Genomic DNA, 19129 nt, shown 5'->3' on the forward strand with positions numbered 1-19129 from the left:
TATGGGCAGAAAAAAAATATAGAAGAGTTTGAAATGAGTCTAAAGAATTGAAGAAGCTCGCCAGGTATATATCAATCGGCTATAGAACTTGCAACAAGCTATGAATTGATGCATCAATCAAGATTGGGTGTTAATTGAGTAACAAATGTGGTTTTAGGATGTAGAAGAACTTGTGCGAATTAATGCGAGTTGATGCTTCTATATCGGAAAGGAGTAGACGTTTGGGTATAGAAGATGTTTCGAGGATGAAAACAAGTATGGTAAAAGAGAATTTGTGTAGTTGGATGAGAGCAGGAGAATATTTATAGAATGGAAAATGACAGCAAATAAACAGCTCAAGGATTCATTTGCAATCAGGGAGCAGATTCTTTTAAGTAACTTGAGTTTTAGTCCAAGAATCCACAAATTAAGAGAGGTCATTTAAAGGGTACTTCTTCTTCTTTTGTTTTTTTTTAAAGAAATATTCGTAAGGTGAATATTTAGGGTTTAATTTCATTCGCATCCTCGTTTTTTTTATCTACTTGCTTATTTTTAAAAAAATTATATGTTGAAATTTCTACATTTTATTATTATTTTTTTGAACATATGACTTTAAAAGTTTTAATAAAACAAATATTTAATATTTTTTTTTACACTTTTAGATTTATCAAAAGTGATTAATGTTATAAATATTTATTTATTTCTTCTTAATTTTCATGGATTCATTTTAGTTTGCTAACAAAAATTGAAAAAAAAAATATATTTTCACTAAACTTTTCTCGAGGAGTGCCGATAGTAAATTTCTTTTTTTTTGTGTGTGTATAAATTAAGACCTTTCAACCTCCTGAGTGCTCGACGTTCGAGTGGATTGTTAGGATCTTCGGATGGCTAGAGAGGGAGTGTGAATAGTCTCTTCATAAACTTACACAAATTTTCTTCCAGAACTTTGTTAGCACAGCGGAAATAAGCAAAAACAAACTAATACAAGGAAGAAAACAAAACACCACTAACACAATGATGTACGAGGTTCGGGGATAACTTGCCCCTACTCCTCGGCGTGTCCGTAAGGTGGACGATCCCTTGATCTTTCGGTAGATCAACCCCCGGACAGATTCCGGCTAAGTATTTCTCCTTCTCGGTGGAGAAAACCTCTCCACAAAGTCTCAAAAGGATTTAAATGAAGCACAAGACTTACAGGATTTAGTGGCTACAATGAATGCACAATTAACTTACAGCCACAATGAAAGCAGAGCTTAAAGAAGCGGACCCTCAGCAAAGAGCTTCACACGGCACTCTTGCTTAATCGACGACAGAGAGTTTGCAATACCAAAGAAAAAAAACTTCTTTCAACCTCTCTTCTTCCTCCTTATTTCATGCCTTATTTAAGTTTCATACTTTATGTCATGACATCATGACATTGGCACATATGTTCACTTATGATATTATTTTATGCCATGTCATCATCTCTTGCATTTATGATCAATTAAATTGATTTAAGGATAAAAAACTCAATTTGATATGGAAATCAAATTGTTGTTTAGAAAATGCATGAGAGCTTAGCTTAAGATGACCTAAACTCATATCTCACATCAAAATTGACTTGGATGTGTTTGATATACCTTAGATGTGTGTGAGATATTAGGATAATGAGTTAGGATCAAGGTGCATAGTTCTTGTACCTAGATGAGCCTAATTCGAAATTGAGGATCATAGGGAAAGCTTCTGTACAAGTCATGTACATTTAGCCCTAAGATTGTGGTCCTAAATTAAATGGTTTAAAATCATTTCAAAATTGATTTGAAAAACCTTGATGAAACTTTTCTAGTGATAGCATTCATCATTGAGCAAGTTGATACAAAGTTTTTGAAACTTTGAGCTATTTCAAAATTTTTCGAACTTTGTATCAAGATTTGAAAATGGAAGTTATTTTCATAGAAAACTATTTTTCCATGATAGTATATGTTATGAGGAACGTATCCTCAAAATTTTATAATTTTTGAAATTTTCTGTAATTTTGTAGGGGTTTCTGAATTTCGGGAGGAAGAAATTCAGAAATAAGATGTGTGACCGATCAGGAGGTTCCCTGATCGGTCCAGGGGATGCTGGATCGGTCACTGGACCGATCCAAGGAGCTCCTGATCGGTCTGGTGACCAATTGGGCGTGCCAAATTCTGTCTGAAATTTTTGAAATATGCTGTCTGAAATTTCTGAAATTTCAGCTGAAAGTTAAAACACAGTTTGTGTTTTGGATTTCTAAACGTTTGAAACTCTCCGAGACATTGTTGGTGCAATGGTTAAGGGGGAGTTGACCTTTAGGGGGAGATTTACCTATTGGTCAGGCGGGAGTTGACTTTTAGGGGAGTTTTTACTTGTCATGATTAGTGATATGGGGATTATCACTAAGTTGATTGTTGACTTTAGTATCAAGGGGGAAATTAAGGGTTTCAATGAAAGGTATGGGACTTTCATTAGGAAGAAACTCTTGACCTTGAATCACTCTTTTTGATGTGTGTCAAAAAGGGGGAGAATGGGAGAATGTCCAAAGAATGTTCAAGGAAGAACATTAGAGTTTGGGGAGAATGTTCAAGGAAGAACATTGGAAAACCTAAGTTAGGTTATCGGGTTAACCTAACTTGATTATGGTTTTTGTCAAACATTAAAAAGGGGGAGATTGTTGGTGCAATCTTAGGTCGAGGTTGACCTGGTTGACCTGACTCGAGTTGTATTTTGATGTTTGACGAGAATAGAAAAGTTCTATTCTGATGTTTGATGAGAATAGAAAAGTTGTATTCTGATGTTTGACAGAATACAAACTTGGGAGATTGTGGGTGCAATCTTTGGTCAAGGTTGACCTGGTTGACCCGAGGTGAGTCGACCTGATTCGGGAAATCCTGGTGAGTGACCTAACTCGAGTTGACCTGACTCGAGTTGTATTTTGATGTTTGACGAGAATAGAAAAGTTCTATTTTGATGTTTGACGAGAATAGAAAAGTTGTATTCTGATGTTTGACAGAATACAAACTTGGGAGATTGTGGGTGCAATCTTTGGTCAAGGTTGACTTGGTTGACCCGAGGTGAGTCGACCTGATTCGGGAAATCCTGGTGAGTGAAGCCAGGTGAAAGTCCTGGTGAGTGAAACCAGGCAAGGGAAAGTCCTGGTGAGTGAAGCCAGGCAGTTGGAAAGTCCTGGTGAGTGAAGCCAGACAAGGGAAATCCAGATAGGTCAAGGTTGACCAGACATCTGGTGAAAAGTCCAAGCAGGGAGCTTGGCACGGGAAAAGTCCAAGTATGGAGACTTGACACGGAAAAGTCCAAGCAGGGAGCTTGGCACGGGAGAAGTCCAAGTATGAAAGCTTGGCAGACGAAGTCGGAGAGGGCTCGGTAGCTCGTTCTCCGGATTAGTTCGGAGAGGGCTCGGTAGCTCGTTCTCTGGACCGGACGTGAAAGTCGGAGAAGGCTCGGTAGCTCGTTCTCTAGACTAAGTCAGAGAGGGCTCGGTAGCTCGTTCTCTAGACCAGGAAGACCTTGGTCGTCTGGATCGGTCTGCAGACCGATCCAGTGATACTAAAAGATCACTGATCGGTCTGGTGACCGATCAGTAACCACACAGAACTTTCTGTGGGTTATCTGATCGGTCTGGTGACCGATCAGGAATCACACAGAAACTTTCTGTGGGTTATCTGATCGGTCTGGTGACCGATCAGTAATCGCACAGAAACTTTCTGTGGGTTATCTGATCGGTCTGGTGACCGATCAGTAATCGCACAGAAACTTTCTGTGGGATTATCTGATCGGTCTGTAGACCGATCAGTAAGAAACAGAACGGGAGGGGGATCGGTCTGCTGACGATCCACCTGAGTCCTGATCGGTCCACAGACCGATCAGCACCATCCTAGACCGATCAGGATGTGTCCTGATCGGTCCAGAGAGCCATGGATCGGTCTGCTGACCGATCCACAGCGATGTCGTTTGTATTCTGCTGTTTTTCTGCAACTTCTGATTTCTCTGAACTAACAATCTTCCGTGAGCTTTTTGAGTTACAGGTTGCAGGTATCATGACGATGCTTGAATTCAAATTAAGGTCTATCAGAGGAATAAGACAAAATGGTTTTTCTACCGAGCTTGGCTGCAAATGGTGCATTTGAAGCATCAACGGATACTGGCGATCTGGGTATGTTCTGGCTGCAATCAGCTTGACTCCTTGGCATTGGTTCGAGCTCAGAAGACACCAGTGAAGACCATGGATGGTATTGGTGTGAGTTCAGAGGACCAGATGAGGAGGAGGAGTGATTGGTGACGCCTGAGTTGATTGCAGTGATTCGATACAGGTTGCAGCGATTCTATGCAGCTTGCAGTGATTCGATGCAGGCAAACACAGTGAAGAAAGCAGAGAAATAGTAGAATACAAACGACATCGTTGTGGATCGGTCAGCAGACCGATCCATGGCTCTCTGGACCGATCAGGACACATCCTGATCGGTCTGGGATGGTGCTGATCGGTTTGTGGACCGATCAGCCTATGGGTGGATCGTCAGCAGACCGATCCCCCTCCTGTTCTGTTTCTTACTGATCGGTCTACAGACTGATCAGATAATCCCACAGAAAGTTTCTGTGCGATTACTGATCGGTCACCAGACCGATCAGATAACCCACAGAAAGTTCTGTGTGGTTATTGATCGGTCACCAGACCGATCAGTGATCTTTTAGTATCACTGGATCGGTCTGCAGACCGATCCAGACGACCAAGGTATCACTGGATCGGTCTGCAGACCGATCCAATGCTCATGTGAGTTTGGAGCTTTCCAGCCCGAAACCCTAAGGTCTTCCTGGTCTAGAGAACGAGCTACCGAGCCCTCTCTGACTTAGTCTGGAGAACGAGCTACCGAGCCTTCTCCGACTTTCACGTCCGGTCCAGAGAACGAGCTACCGAGCCCTCTCCGACCTAGTCCGGAGAACGAGCTACCGAGCCCTCTCCGACTTCGTCTGCCAAGCTTTCATACTTGGACTTCTCCCGTGCCAAGCTCCCTGCTTGGACTTTTCCGTGTCAAGTCTCCATACTTGGACTTTTCCCATGCCAAGCTCCCAGCTTGGACTTTTCACCAGATGTCTGGTCAACCTTGACCTATCTGGATTTCCCTTGCCTGGCTTCACTCACCAGGACTTTCCAACTGCCTGGCTTCACTCACCAGGACTTTCCCTTGCCTGGCTTCACTCACCAGGACTTTCACCTGGCTTCACTCACCAGGATTTCCCGAATCAGGTTGACTCACCTCGGGTCAACCAGGTCAACCTTGACCAAAGATTGCACCCACAATCTCCCAAGTTTGTATTCTGTCAAACATCAGAATACAACTTTTCTATTCTCGTCAAACATCAGAATAGAACTTTTCTATTCTCGTCAAACATCAAAATACAACTCGAGTCAGGTCAACCTCGACCTAAGGTTGCACCAACATGGATAACTCTCTCGTGTGCTCGAGCCTGAGTGCGTAATTGGAGGTGACTAATGATTGCTTGGGCACTGAAGCATTTTGAGCGCTATCTGATGCAGCCCGAGTGGATTTCTCGAGTACTTCGACTCAGTTAAACACAGATGCAAGCTTAAGTCGGCGGTCTCGAGTGCTTAGTGCCTGAACATAATAACATCCTAATGCTTGAAGAGGGGAGAACGTGGCTCAGTGGAGGCGCAAACGCGGGGCAAACATGGAGTCAACATTTCTGACGCAACGACAACTATTGATTTCGTTGATTTGAACACGAATACTAAAATAATAATCTTCTAAAAACTTATCGATTCAAAAGAATATGCATCCAAAAACTTGAAGTTTTGAAGAAAAGACAATTGAAATTTTATTAATAAAAAACTTCCTAAAATCAACTAAATCTTTTGAGACTATGAAAAAATCTTAAACAACCTTTTTAGAGCTAGAAATTGGATTTTTATGGATGAACTTTGATTTGGAGCCTAATACATCTCAAAATTCATTCTGTGTCAAAAGCTACGATCTCTACAAGCACACCCTCCCATTATCTCTGTATCAATCGCCCCGGGTGAAAAAGAACTCATTCTCGAATTTGGAATAAATTGAAATCAAAAAATTATTGTGTTACACTTGTCGGTTCTTTTATTGTCCTCTTCTCCTTCTCCCTTTCTTATCCAACATTTCTCTTCTACGACGGCAAGTGGCATCTTATGATCCAACCACACCTCAGCGTGCTTGCCGAGCTTAACAAGGAGGCGCTTGATGAGCACCTCCACATCCACGTTGCCAGTCACCACCACCTTGTGCTGCTGCGAATCCATCATCGTCTTGTAGACGCCTAAATCAATCAACACGACCAAATTAAAAAGTAATGTTATATATATATATATATATACCTTCCATAGTTTGGAGAACCTTCTTGACATTTTTCTCGCAGCCTTGGCAGCGGATGGGGACCTTGAGAATCCAAGTCTGGAACACGCACTAACAAAATCAAAGACTCAAAATGGATTTCTAGATAGAAAGTTTAGGCGGGGAAGGGGAATTAGCGAGCACCTAGTACTTGAATGCCACCTAGGGCTAGGGCTTGGGCTTGGCTTGTAAAAATTAAGAGGTGGTTTGGGGCATGCAGTGGCTGCTCATAGCATGATATATATATAGCTAGAGAGCAAGGAAGGAAGAGGAAGTAATCAGCTCATAAGGGTATCAGGGTATGTATATATGCATGGTAGGTGCTGGCGTATAAGGATATATGATACATCTGATCATGCTTGGATCCACCATTTTAATAGGAGACAAACAAAGATTCCACATGATTGATGTTGCTTAATCAGACACCTTTCACTCGATTGAGAGGTATATATAAACACATTGATAATCGAGTCTGTTAATTATCAGTGGGTAAATTTATATTGCTAGAATCTGTCCAGCTATATCGATATTTACATATAACAAATTATTAATTAGCTCTTAATTAAACTATTCATTATTCTCATCTTTTACTTTCTTATCGAATTTTTGGATCGATATGCATGTGAGAGAGAGAGATGGGGGGGAGGTGAATCACGTGGTATTCAAAAATCTCATTTTATCATTTTAAAAATACGAGTACGCACAGTGGAAATAGACAAACAAAAAACAATACGCAGACTCGGTCAGTTTACTTGGTTCGGAGCCTTCGACGATTTCTACTCCAAGACCCAGGTCCCACGGACCTATCACAGATAATCCACTAAAATACCTCTTCCGGTATTTCCGGAAGAGGGAATTGAGTACAAAGAAAGTAGGGAAAGTGTAACACGCTACACTTTTCTTTTTTCAGAAATTAAGTACAAAGAGTAACTAGTTACCGACACTTATGATTGAAGTGGGAGCGCTGGTGTAGATGTCGGTATGCCGGTCGCGATCGAAACTCCTCGGTGCAATCGTCGGGCACAGCAGCTTCCCAACAGAGTCGTAGCAGGAGCCCGGAGCAGTCGGAACCTCAAAAGAACGCGTAGTAGCTTGAATAATAGTTATATTGTGAAGCTTCCTCGAGACTGCCTTATATAGGCTGTGGAAGGCGCCTTCCATAGGCGTGTAAGGCGCCTTCAACCTGTCAAACTTTATCTCGAACAAGCTGGCCCTTATCTACGACAAAGTCTAAACTTTTATCTCTTGGAAGGCGCCTTCTATAGCCATGGTAGGTGCCTTCTATGAACAGTGCGAAGGCGCATTCCATTGCTGAAGGCGTCTTCAGGCACTATTCACCCGAAGGCAAATGTGCTCATTTGTTCTGTAAAATAATGTTAGTCCAATAAACCAAATAATAATCAGCAAGACAAGTGTTAGCACAATAATACTAAGTAGTAATTAGTTCATGTCCTTCCAGGATTAGGAGCTAGTCAAAGTCTCAGTTTAGGGATCCAAATGGACCTAAACTAGACCGACGCCTACCGTCCCTCAACCTGGGATGCGTCCTCACTTAGTTACTCTCCTCCAGTGACTTATCTTTACTTACCAGTTGTCCAGTCCACAGACTCAACTGAACTTTCCGCCAGATATCTGATCGGCTCATTGACCTTTCTGAACTTCCCTGCAACACTGAGTTAGCATAATAGATAAAATACTAAAGTAAAACAGTGTCAACAAATTTCAAGATTCACTGGTCCAGTCGACCGCGTGCGGTCGACCGGAAACAGTTGGTTACATATAATCTAGGGTTACGTCCTCTTAGGATTGTCCAGCTTCACTCACTAGGACTTCCATTACTTGACTTCACTCACCAGGACTTCCACCACCTAGCTTCACTCACTAGGGCCCGACTTCACTCACCAGGACTTCCACCATCTAGCTTCACTCACTAGGGCCCGACTTCACTTACCAGAACTTCCACCACCTTACTTCACTCACTAGGGCTTGACTTCACTCACCAGGACTTCCACCACTTGGCTTCACTCACTAGGGTCTGACTTCACTCACCAGGACTTCCTCCATATAGATTCACTCACTAGGGTCCGACTTTACTTACCAAAACCTCCACCTTGCCTAACCTCCAGTTAGGATTAGTTGCTTAGTATACTTCTCACATGTCTATCCTTCGATTAAGACTTACCTTTGCTAGTTATATAGTCCTGACTAGACTTCTTTCTTTTAAACATCAAGTCCTATTTGGATCAACCCTTGGTCAAACTGTCAAGACTTAGGTACATTGTCAAACATCGAAACCCTAGAAGTTGATTGTACCAACAAAAATCAGCTAGAAAATTTATTGGGAATTGTTAATGACATTTACCATAAAAAATTAGTAATTAGCTCTTAATTATGCTACTCTTTTTGATGACGACTTTAACTAGCTCAAAAATAAAATTGATCTAAAAGTTGAAAATCACAACTCCAATTCTATTCTTCTTCTCTATAAAAAAACTATGGAGATCGAAGACTTCAGAAATAGGGATTCTTTGATGGTAGAAATTTTTGGTTTTGAACATGAATCCAACTCAGATAAAGTTGACAGTACCTAGATTGTGGAAGGATTCTCGAATAATTTAAATGTTGAAGTCGAACTTTCACCTGGTATGATATTTGATAGTATTGATAGTATGTTCACCGCTTATCAAGAACATGCCCGATTCAAAAGCTTTAGCGTTGCGAAGAGAGCAAGTAGCTCACAAGGTTAGTGGAGAAGATAAGTATGTAGTGATTAGTTGTGATAGGGGTAGAAAATGACGATTTGAAATTTCTTCAACAAGAATAGATTGCCCAGCTAGAATTAACGCAATCAAGCAAGTAAATGGGTATTAGGTGGTTTTAAAAATATGCATAAACCACAACCATGATCTCAATCCTAAAATGTCAATTTTAATGCCAAGACATAAGTCTTTGTCAATGAACATGAAGAGACAGTTAGAAGCGAACGACATTACAGATCTAAGGCCATGCAAGAATATCAGGCTACTAGAAGTTCAAGTTGGTGGACTTGAGAATTTAGGATGTCTTCCTAAAAATTGCAGGAATTGTATCGAGAAGAGAAGAAGGTTGAGACTTGGTGATGGAGATGTTGAGGACATTCACAAGCTCTTTATAACAATGCAACTAAGGGACAGGTGTTAGGGAGCTCGACAGGGTGCGTGCTAGAACACGTTTCACAAACATGTACAGTGAAAAATAAAAATAACAATAATTTCTAATTATTACATTATATACACCACATGAATACAAGGATACAACATGTTGTTGGTCTCCGATGCGACTAGCAAGAGAAGGGTGAATTGTCTGAAATAAAAAAACATACTATTCTCAAAGGTTTCAACTTAATTTAATAATAGAACTGTAATAAATGGAACTAAAATGTATAAGAAGTAAGTACGAGACAACTGAGGTTACTTGGTTTGCAACTGGGGAGGTTGCTAATTCAAGGCAAATGAAACTCTATATGTTGACTCATTCTTCGACACAAGTCGGAGGTGGAGAAGCCTTGTACAAGACGTTGACAGCTCAGACAATCGAAGAACAGAATGGAAAGCTTGATTACAGTAAGTGTTGTTTTGAATGAAGAGGATTAGAGCTCTATTTATAGTCCACTGGTCGAAATTAACCGTTTGTTGACATGGCGACTCCGGGCGGCTGGATCCTCTCCGATCGCCCCCAGCAAGGTAGTCTCTATCTCCACGCAATGGCTAAGCGATAGAAATTTATCCATTCCTGGCCGCCCGAACCCGCCTCGGGCGTTCAGACTGCTGCTGACGTGGGCCCGAAGGTGATCCACTCGATAAGGCGCCTGTGCGGCACCAAAGTGGTCCGAGCACCCGAAAGTCCAGTCGCTCGGACAAAGTCAACTCAGGTTGACTTTGTCCGGTCTTTTGCTCCGATTGCTTGCGTGATTTTTCGGTCATTCAAAGTTGAGCTCACCTGAACCCAACTCCGGCCTTCTCTCCTCGAGCAGTCTTTTGCTCCGGCTTCTCGTCCCTTGGAAGTGTCGCGTGCTTTCTTCTTGTCCGCTAGTGTGCTCTTTCACAGCACTCCGTCTCTCGGACGCACCGAGCCCATTGAGTACGATCTCGTGCCATCTTTCTCATTAGCTGCGTCTTCTACTCGACTTCTTGCGTTCATAAGTCCTTGCACACTCAGATGCAAGACATCAAATACACATAGTCTAACTTAATTTGGTTGATCACATCAAAACTATCACGGGGTACTTACAATCTTCTCCTTTTTAATGTAGATCAACCCAAGTTAGGTTAGGGTTAAACCAAAACATTAAAATAAAATAAATATGCAAATTAAGATAGTTAATATGCAAATTAAAATAATTGATACAAAAAAATGTACTTCCCCCTATACTTTACTTATTGCTCCCCCTTTTATTACATCAAAAATAAGGGTATTTATATTTAAAAAAATACGAGAAAAATTCTAAGGGTTACTAAAACAGTGATCAACACTTAGAAAAAAATTAAAAATTATTTTTCCAGAATAGTGATAAATTTTTCACGAATAAACAAAATTAAAAACTATCTGTTGGAACCCCAAGGTTATTTTGATGTGATCAACCAAGTTAGATTAGGTCCTGTGGTATTTAACCCTGTGTCTAAGTCTGCAGGAACTTAGGAGCACAGGAAGTTAAGCAAAAGATGCAGCTAGCGAGAAGGATGATACGGGAGAGAGCTGACGAGCTCGGTGCGTTTGAGGGATGAGGTGTTGCGGAAGAGTACACCGACGGACGAAAAGGGAGCATGCAATGTTTCCGAGGGACGAGAAGCCGGAGCGGAAGATTGCTCGAGGAGTAAAAGATGTAGTTGTCCGAGGGACGAAAAGCTGTGGAAGAGTACGCTGGTGGATGAGAAGAAAGCAAGCAACGACTCCGAGAGACGAGAAGCCGGAGCAGAAGATTGCTCGAGAATGCCGGAAGTTGGGTTCGGGTGAGCCCTATTCCGGATGGTCGAAATCACCCAAGCGAACGGAACCGGAGCAGAAGACCCAGATGGAAAAAGTCAACACTATTGACTTTCCTGGTCCAGGCGCCTCGACCAGTTCGGGCCACCCGGACCAGGTCAGGGTGCCCCGACTAGTCTGGGGACCCGAAACCCGAGTTTTATCTAGAATGACGTGGTTTTTGACCGTTGCATTCGGGATAAAGTTCTATCCCATTCCAGGCGCCTGGAACCCTTCTAGGCACCGTGACCAAAACTATAAATACAGTCTTGGTCCAAGAGGTTGACAAAACACTTGTGATTCATTCTAGTTCTATTTTGCTCTATGATTAGTGTGCTTCAACTGTTGTAAGAGGCTTGTCTTTTATTTATTCTTATGTAAGTGTTTATGTTATTTAAGTTATATACCGAGAAAGGTATTTGTTTTATTTTTGTGCAGGGGCTATTCACGCCCCCTCTAGCTGGCTGCCAACGATCCTACACTATCTGCCCGCTCGACCTCACTACCCGATTGATTGCTCTGCCCCGTCGGACACTCGGCCTGATCTGTGACTCGGCCGCACTGCCCGGTCGATCGATCTGCCTGCTCGGTCTCACTACCCGGTTGACCACACTGACCAGTCAACCTATCTTTGACTCGGCCACACTGCCCACTTGGTTGCTCTTCCATTTGGTGGCTTGACCCGATTAGTTGCTCTGCCCGCTTGACCAATCTGTCCACTAAACTGATTTGCCGCTCGATCGCTCTGTCACTTGGCTATTCTGTCTCACCGCCCGATCTGCCTGCTTAGTCGATTAGGTACATGATCATGAGACATGCACATGAGACGTGATCCTATGACATGATGTCGAGACGTGATCCTAAGACATGATTTTGAGATGTGATCCTGAGACATGGACTTGAGACATGGTCTTGAGATAGGGAGGGGTCGTTCAGACCTAAGACGAAACTAGGGAGAATGTTTGCGTCAAGATTAGGAGTTGAGACTGAGACAGTTTGCTGAGAACCAAGATTGAACCAGGGCAGATACTATTGGTCCAGGTTGCACTGATAATCAGGTTTTGATGTATAACAAATAGGTTAACGCTAGATGTGTTGTGGTCTAATTTCTTTACCAAGTGTGCAGGAGTTGATGGGTCTGGAGGACCTGACACCAGGCTGAAATCCAGCTAGGTCCGCGGGACCTAATAGCTGGTGCGAAGCCCAGATAGGTCCACGAAACCTTATATCTAGCAAGAAGTCCGGCCTGATCTATGGGACCTGACAATCGACCGAAGTTCAGTTGGGTCTGTGGACCTAACAACTGGCAGGAAGACCTGGTGGGTCAAAGACAAGTCAAGCGACTACAGTTGGTAAGTGGAGGTAAACAACTGAAGGAGAGATCCAGTGAGGATGCGTTCCCGATTGAAGGAACTGTAGGCGTCGGTCGAGCTTAGATCCATTTGGGAAACCTAAGTTGAGACCTTGACTAGATCCTTGTATCGGGTAGATAAGATCTAATTACTACTACTATCCTATTGTATTGTGCTAATTTTATTTTGCAAGATAAATATATTTTTTGTCACCTGAACTAACTTTTTATTGCAGGGAAGAAAAGAGATAAGAAGTGACCCGGGTACCTGGACTATGGGCGCCTAGAACTGGTCCAGGCACCCGGACCAGCTCACCAGGTGTCACAGGCACCCAAGCGATCCGAGTGTTTGAAGCTGGTCCATGTGCTCAGACCAGAATAATTATTTAGGAGCTGAGTTGGAGCACGTAGACTAGCCAAGCGCACGTCAATGGTCCAGGCGCCCGGAGGGGTCGAACGCCCAGAGGTGGTTAAAACTTCGCGAATGAAGTTTCGATGATAGCTCGCCACGTTAGCATAGTCCAGGCGACCGGAGGGGTCCCAGACGCCCGAAATGGGCTTTTGTAAGGGCTTTCGACCAGAAGCTTCAGACAATCATCTGCTACAACTTTCATATTCAAGTGCTGCTCCGAAAAGGTTCCCACGACACCGATGTTAGGACCTTCGGATGCGGCTAGAGAGGGGGGGGTGTGAATAGCCGACCTCAAATTATCGTTTCTTCCTACAATTTAGGTTAGCGCAGCGGAAATACAATGTAGAAACGAAAGTGGAGAAGATCAAACCTCAAACACGATGATGTAACGAGGTTCGGAGATGATACTCCTACTCCTCGGCGTGTCCGTAAGGTGGACGAAGCCTATCAATCCGTCGGTGGATGAGACCCCGGATAACCGGCTAATATGAACTCCTTCTGGGTGAAGAAAGCTCGCCACAATCTCTCTTGCAACAGCAAGAATGGAGTACAACCAATAGAGAAAGAAAACAAGAACAATATAAATGTAAAAACACTTTGCTTGCCTTCTCGTCGACTGGAGTTCGATGAAGCAGCAACTTCACGATGTCAACAGCAGCTGATCACCCAGTCGAGGGAAGCTTACACGAAGCTTCAGGAATAGGGAGCTCAGCAAAGCTCAGATCGCAAGAGTGAGGAAGAAGGAACTTGTGTAGAGGCGCTCAGCATCTGATTTATATCTGCACCTGCGAAGAAGAAGACAAAGAACAACACAGAAATCTAGCCGTTGTGTTGCAACGGCTAGGCCTGGACCGATCAGGCTCTACCCTGTTCGGTCTGGGAGGCTCCTAATCGGTCTGTGGACCGATCAGGCCCTAGGCTGATCGGTCCCCAGACCGATCCCCATACTTGTTCTCGTTTCTGATCGCTTCCTGATCGGTCTGTGGACCGATCAGTAGGCTTCCTGATCGGTCTACAGACCGATCAGATAACTCACAGTGACCTCTGTTTGGTTACTGATCGGTCACCAGACCGATTAGATAAACCTGAGTATCACTGGATCGGTCTGCTGACCGATCCAATGCCCATGTGGATTTAGAGCTTCTCATCCCTAAATCCTAAGGCCTTCCTGGTCTTAAGAACGAGCTACCGAGCCCTCTCTGACCTAGTCTGGAGAACGAGCTACCGAGCCCTCTCCGACTTCTATGTCCGGTCCAGAGAACGAGCTACCGAGCCCTCTCTGACATAGTCCGGAGAACGAGCTACCGAGCCCTCTCCGACTTCGTTCGGTCCAGAGAATGAGCTACCGAGCCCTCTCTGACCTAGTTCGGAGAACGAGCTTCCGAGCCCTCTCCGACTTCCCATGCCAAGCTTCCATACTTGGACTTCTCCCGTGCCAAGCTCCCTGCTTGGACTTTTCCATGCCAAGTCTCCATACTTGGTCTTTTCCCGTGCTAAGCTCCCTGCTTGGACTTTTCCGTGCCAAGTCTCCATACTTGGACTTTTCCCGTGCCAAGTCTCCATACTTGGACTTTACCTGAATCAGGTCAACTCAAGTCGGGTCAACCAGGTCAACTTTGACCAAAGGTTGCACCCACAATCTCCCAAGTTTGTATTCTTGTCAAACATCAAGATACAACTTTTCTATTCTCGTCAAACATCAAAATACACCTCGAGTCAGGTCAACTCGAGTCGGGTCAACCAGGTCAACCTTGACCTAAGGTTGCACCAACAATCTCCCCCTTTTTGATGTTTGACAAAAACCATAATCAAATTAGGTTAACCCGATAACCTAACTTAGGTTTTTCAATAGTTCTCCAATGCTCTTCCTTGAGCATTCTCCGCAAATTCCAATGTTCTTCCTTGAACATTCTCTAGACATTCTCCCCCTTTTTGACACACATCAAAAAGAGTGAATCAAGGTCAAGAGTTTCTTCCTAATGAAAGTCTCATACCTTTCATTGAAACTCTTAATTTCCCCCTTGATATTAAATACAACAATCAACATAGTGACAATCCCGATATCACTAATCTTGACGAGTAAAAACTCCCCCTAAAAGTCAACTCCCGCTTGACCAATAGGTAAAACTCCCCCTAAAGGTCAACTCCCTCTTGACCATTGCACCAACAATGTCTTGGAGAGTTTCAATCCTTCAGAAATCTAAAATACCAACTTCCAGCTGAAATTTCAGACAATCAGTCGAAAATCAGCATTTTGGCATGCTCAGCCCTTTACTGGATCGGTCACCAGACCGATCCACACTTCCCTGGATTGGTCCAGTGACCGATCCAGACCTCCCTGGACCGATCAGCATCCCCTCTGATCGGTCCACAAAGCTCTGATAGGAATTTCTGATTTTTCTCCCGAAATTCAGAAACCCCTAAAAAATCACAGAAAATTCCAAAAATTGTAAAATTTTGAGGATACATTCCTCATAACATATATTATCATGGAAAAATAGTTTTCTATGAAAATAACTTCCATTTTTAAATCTTTATACAAAGTTCGAAAGACTTTGAAATAGTTCAAGGTTAATCCATCTTTGTATCAACTTGCTCAATGATGAATGCTATCACTAGAAAAGATTCATCAAGGTTTTTCAAATCAATTTTGAAATGTTTTTAAACCATTCAATTTAGGATCACAATCTTAGGGCTAAATGTACATGACTTGTACACAAGCTTTCCCTATGATCCTCAATTTAGAATTAGGCTCATCTAGGTACAAGAGCTATGCACCTTGATCCTAACTCATAATCCTAATATCTCACACACATCTAAGGTGTATCAAACACATCCAAGTCAATTTTGATGTGAGATATGGGTTTAGGTCATCTTAAGCTAAGTTCTCATGCATTTTCTAGACAATAATTTGATTTCCATATCAAATTGAGTTTTTATCCTTAAATCAATTTAATTGATCATAAATGCAAGAGATGATGACATGACATAAAATAATATCATAAGTGAACATATGTGCCAATGTCATGATGTCATGGCATAAAGTATGAAACTTAAATAAGGCATGACATATAACTAACCTATGCATTATCATGACATTTCAAATGACAATAAACTAAATATGATGTCATGACATGGCATATGACAAACAATATATGACAAATAACATATAAAGGTATAGAAAATACCTAATTCTAGCCTTAGTTGTCATTTTGATAATTTTGATCATTTTGTCATAAATTCTATATTCCTAAGTGTAATAGACCTAAAATCATATACTAAAGATTTTTAGATCACTATGTGCCAATTAGATTGACCCTAGAAAATTCCTCAAATGTGGTTGGCACATTCTAATCACCTTAGGAATAATTTTTAATTTCATTTTCAAGGCTTGGTTATACCTTGAAACTTCCTAAAATGTCACCTTTTGCCATGATTAGGTTAACTACCTATCCAAATAAGGTGGGCACACCCTAAATCATCTAGCATGATGAAATCACGCTCCTAGGAACCCAAAACCTATTTGAGCTCATTGGGTTCACTAAATATTCACTAGGGATGACTTCCCTAGCAACCCTCCTAATGACCCTCCTAGGCTTTAAAGCCTTGGTCATTTGGGACTCATCAAGATCAACTCTAGGGTGACTCCTTGTGACCTTGGTGATGGTCTTCCTAGCCCTAGGTCTTGTTCCATAATCGAATGGAACATTATGGTAAGTGGGCTTGACCACTTGAGACTTAGGTTTGTGACTCAAACCTCTCATGTCCTTGGGCTTTTGCTTTTGACCCTTAGACCCTAGAGTTGACTTCTCCAAATTCTTAAGAGTCTTTTCTAAGGTGTCAAGTCTTGACCTCAAGACTTGATTTTCCTTCTCTAATACCTCAAGTTTTACTTTGTCATTTTTCTTTGAGGTATTCCTAGGCATATGTCTAGTTGTTTTGGGATTCCTATCTAGGTTTTCCTTAACCTTAGATGAGTTAATTCTAGGGTTGGCATTTCTAGTATTATCCTTACCTAGACTAACATGTTTGGCACCTAAGCACATGTATCGGTTTCTATGGTTATCATGCTTATCATCATTGGCAATTGCAATAAAGCTACTAGCATGTTTCTTATTAGAATTGCAATAATGTGCCTTAAAGGATACCTTAGGGTTTGCCTTAGCTCCCCCTATAGATGTGCTTGGTCTCTTGTCCTTGTGAGGTTGTCTCCCCCTCGGACATTGGCTCCTATAATGTCCCCTTTGCTTGCATTGGAAGCACACCACGTGCTCCTTGCCCTTGCGTATCGGGACTCCGGCTTCCTTGACCTTTGGCGCCGGTGGAATCTTCCTAATCCTCTTTGGACATTTACTCTTGTAATGCCCATATTCCCTACACTCAAAGCACATTATATGTAATTTATTTGAAATTAAGTTGCTTGAGTTACCTAGGGTTGAGGATGGATATACGCTCTCTTCTTCATCCCTTCCGGAGGTAGAGGCTTCTTCTTGCACCAATCTTGATGAAGAACTCTCCTCCTCTTCTTCCTTAGATGTTGAGTAGCCCTCAACTTCTAATTTCATACCTCCATGATGTGAGCTACTTGGCTCACTTGACTTCTCTTCATGACTTGAATTGGAGCTCTCCTCATGGAACTTAGCCAAGTTGTTCCACAACTCCTTGGCATCGTTGTATCCACCTATCTTACACAAGATATCATTAGGTAATGAAAATTCAAGGATTTTCGTTACCTCGTCGTTGATTGTGGATTGGTGGATTTGTTCCTTCGTCCACTTCTTCTTCTCGAGAGGTTCTCCCTTTTTATCCACCGGAGGAGTAAAACCTACTCGTACACAATTCCAATTCACTAGGTTAGTCATAAGAAAATACTTCATTCTTACTTTTCAATACGCGAAGTCGTCGCGATCGTAGAAGGGTGGAATCGTGATATCTTCTCCAAGTAGATCCATTCTCTAGCTTGTGCTCCCCCGGGTGTTAATCCGACGAAGAGCAACCTTGCTCTGATACCACTTGTTAGGACCTTCGGATGCGACTAGAGAGGGGGGGTGTGAATAGTCGACCTCAAATTATCGTTTCTTCCTACAATTTAGGTTAGCGCAGCGGAAATACAATGTAGAAACGAAAGTGGAGAAGATCAAACCTCAAACACGATGATGTAACGAGGTTCGGAGATGATACTCCTACTCCTCGGCGTGTCCGTAAGGTGGACGAAGCCTATCAATCCGTCGGTGGATGAGACCCCGGATAACCGGCTAATATGAACTCCTTCTGGGTGGAGAAACCTCGCCACAATCTCTCTTGCAACAGCAAGAATGGAGTACAACCAATAGAGAAAGAAAACAAGAACAATATAAATGTAAAAACACTTTGCTTGCCTTCTCGTCGACTGGAGTTCGATGAAGCAGCAACTTCACGATGTCAACAGCAGCTGATTACCCAGTCGAGGGAAGCTTACACGAAGCTTCAGGAATAGGGAGCTCAGCAAAGCTCAGATCGCAAGAGTGAGGAAGAAGGAACTTGTGTAGAGGCGCTCAGCATCTGATTTATATCTGCACCTGCGAAGAAGAAGACAAAGAACAACACAGAAATCTAGCCGCTGTGTCGCAACGGCTAGGCCTGGACCGATCAGGCTCTACCCTATTCGGTTTGGGAGGCTCCTGATCGGTCTATGGACCGATCAGGCCCTAGGCTGATCGGTCCCCAGACCGATCCCCATACTTGTTCTCGTTTCTGATCGCTTCCTGATCGGTCTGTGGACCGATCAGTAGGCTTCCTGATCGGTCTACAGACCGATCAGATAACTCACAGTGACCTCTGTTTGGTTACTGATCGGTCACCAGACCGATTAGATAAACCTGAGTATCACTGGATCGGTCTGCTGACCGATCCAATGCCCATGTGGATTTAGAGCTTCTCATCCCTAAATCCTAAGGCCTTCTTGGTCTTGAGAACGAGCTACCGAGCCCTCTCTGACCTAGTCTGGAGAAC

This window comes from Zingiber officinale, chromosome 6A (assembly GCF_018446385.1).
Source record: "Zingiber officinale cultivar Zhangliang chromosome 6A, Zo_v1.1, whole genome shotgun sequence".
NCBI classification, from domain to species: Eukaryota; Viridiplantae; Streptophyta; class Magnoliopsida; order Zingiberales; family Zingiberaceae; genus Zingiber; species Zingiber officinale.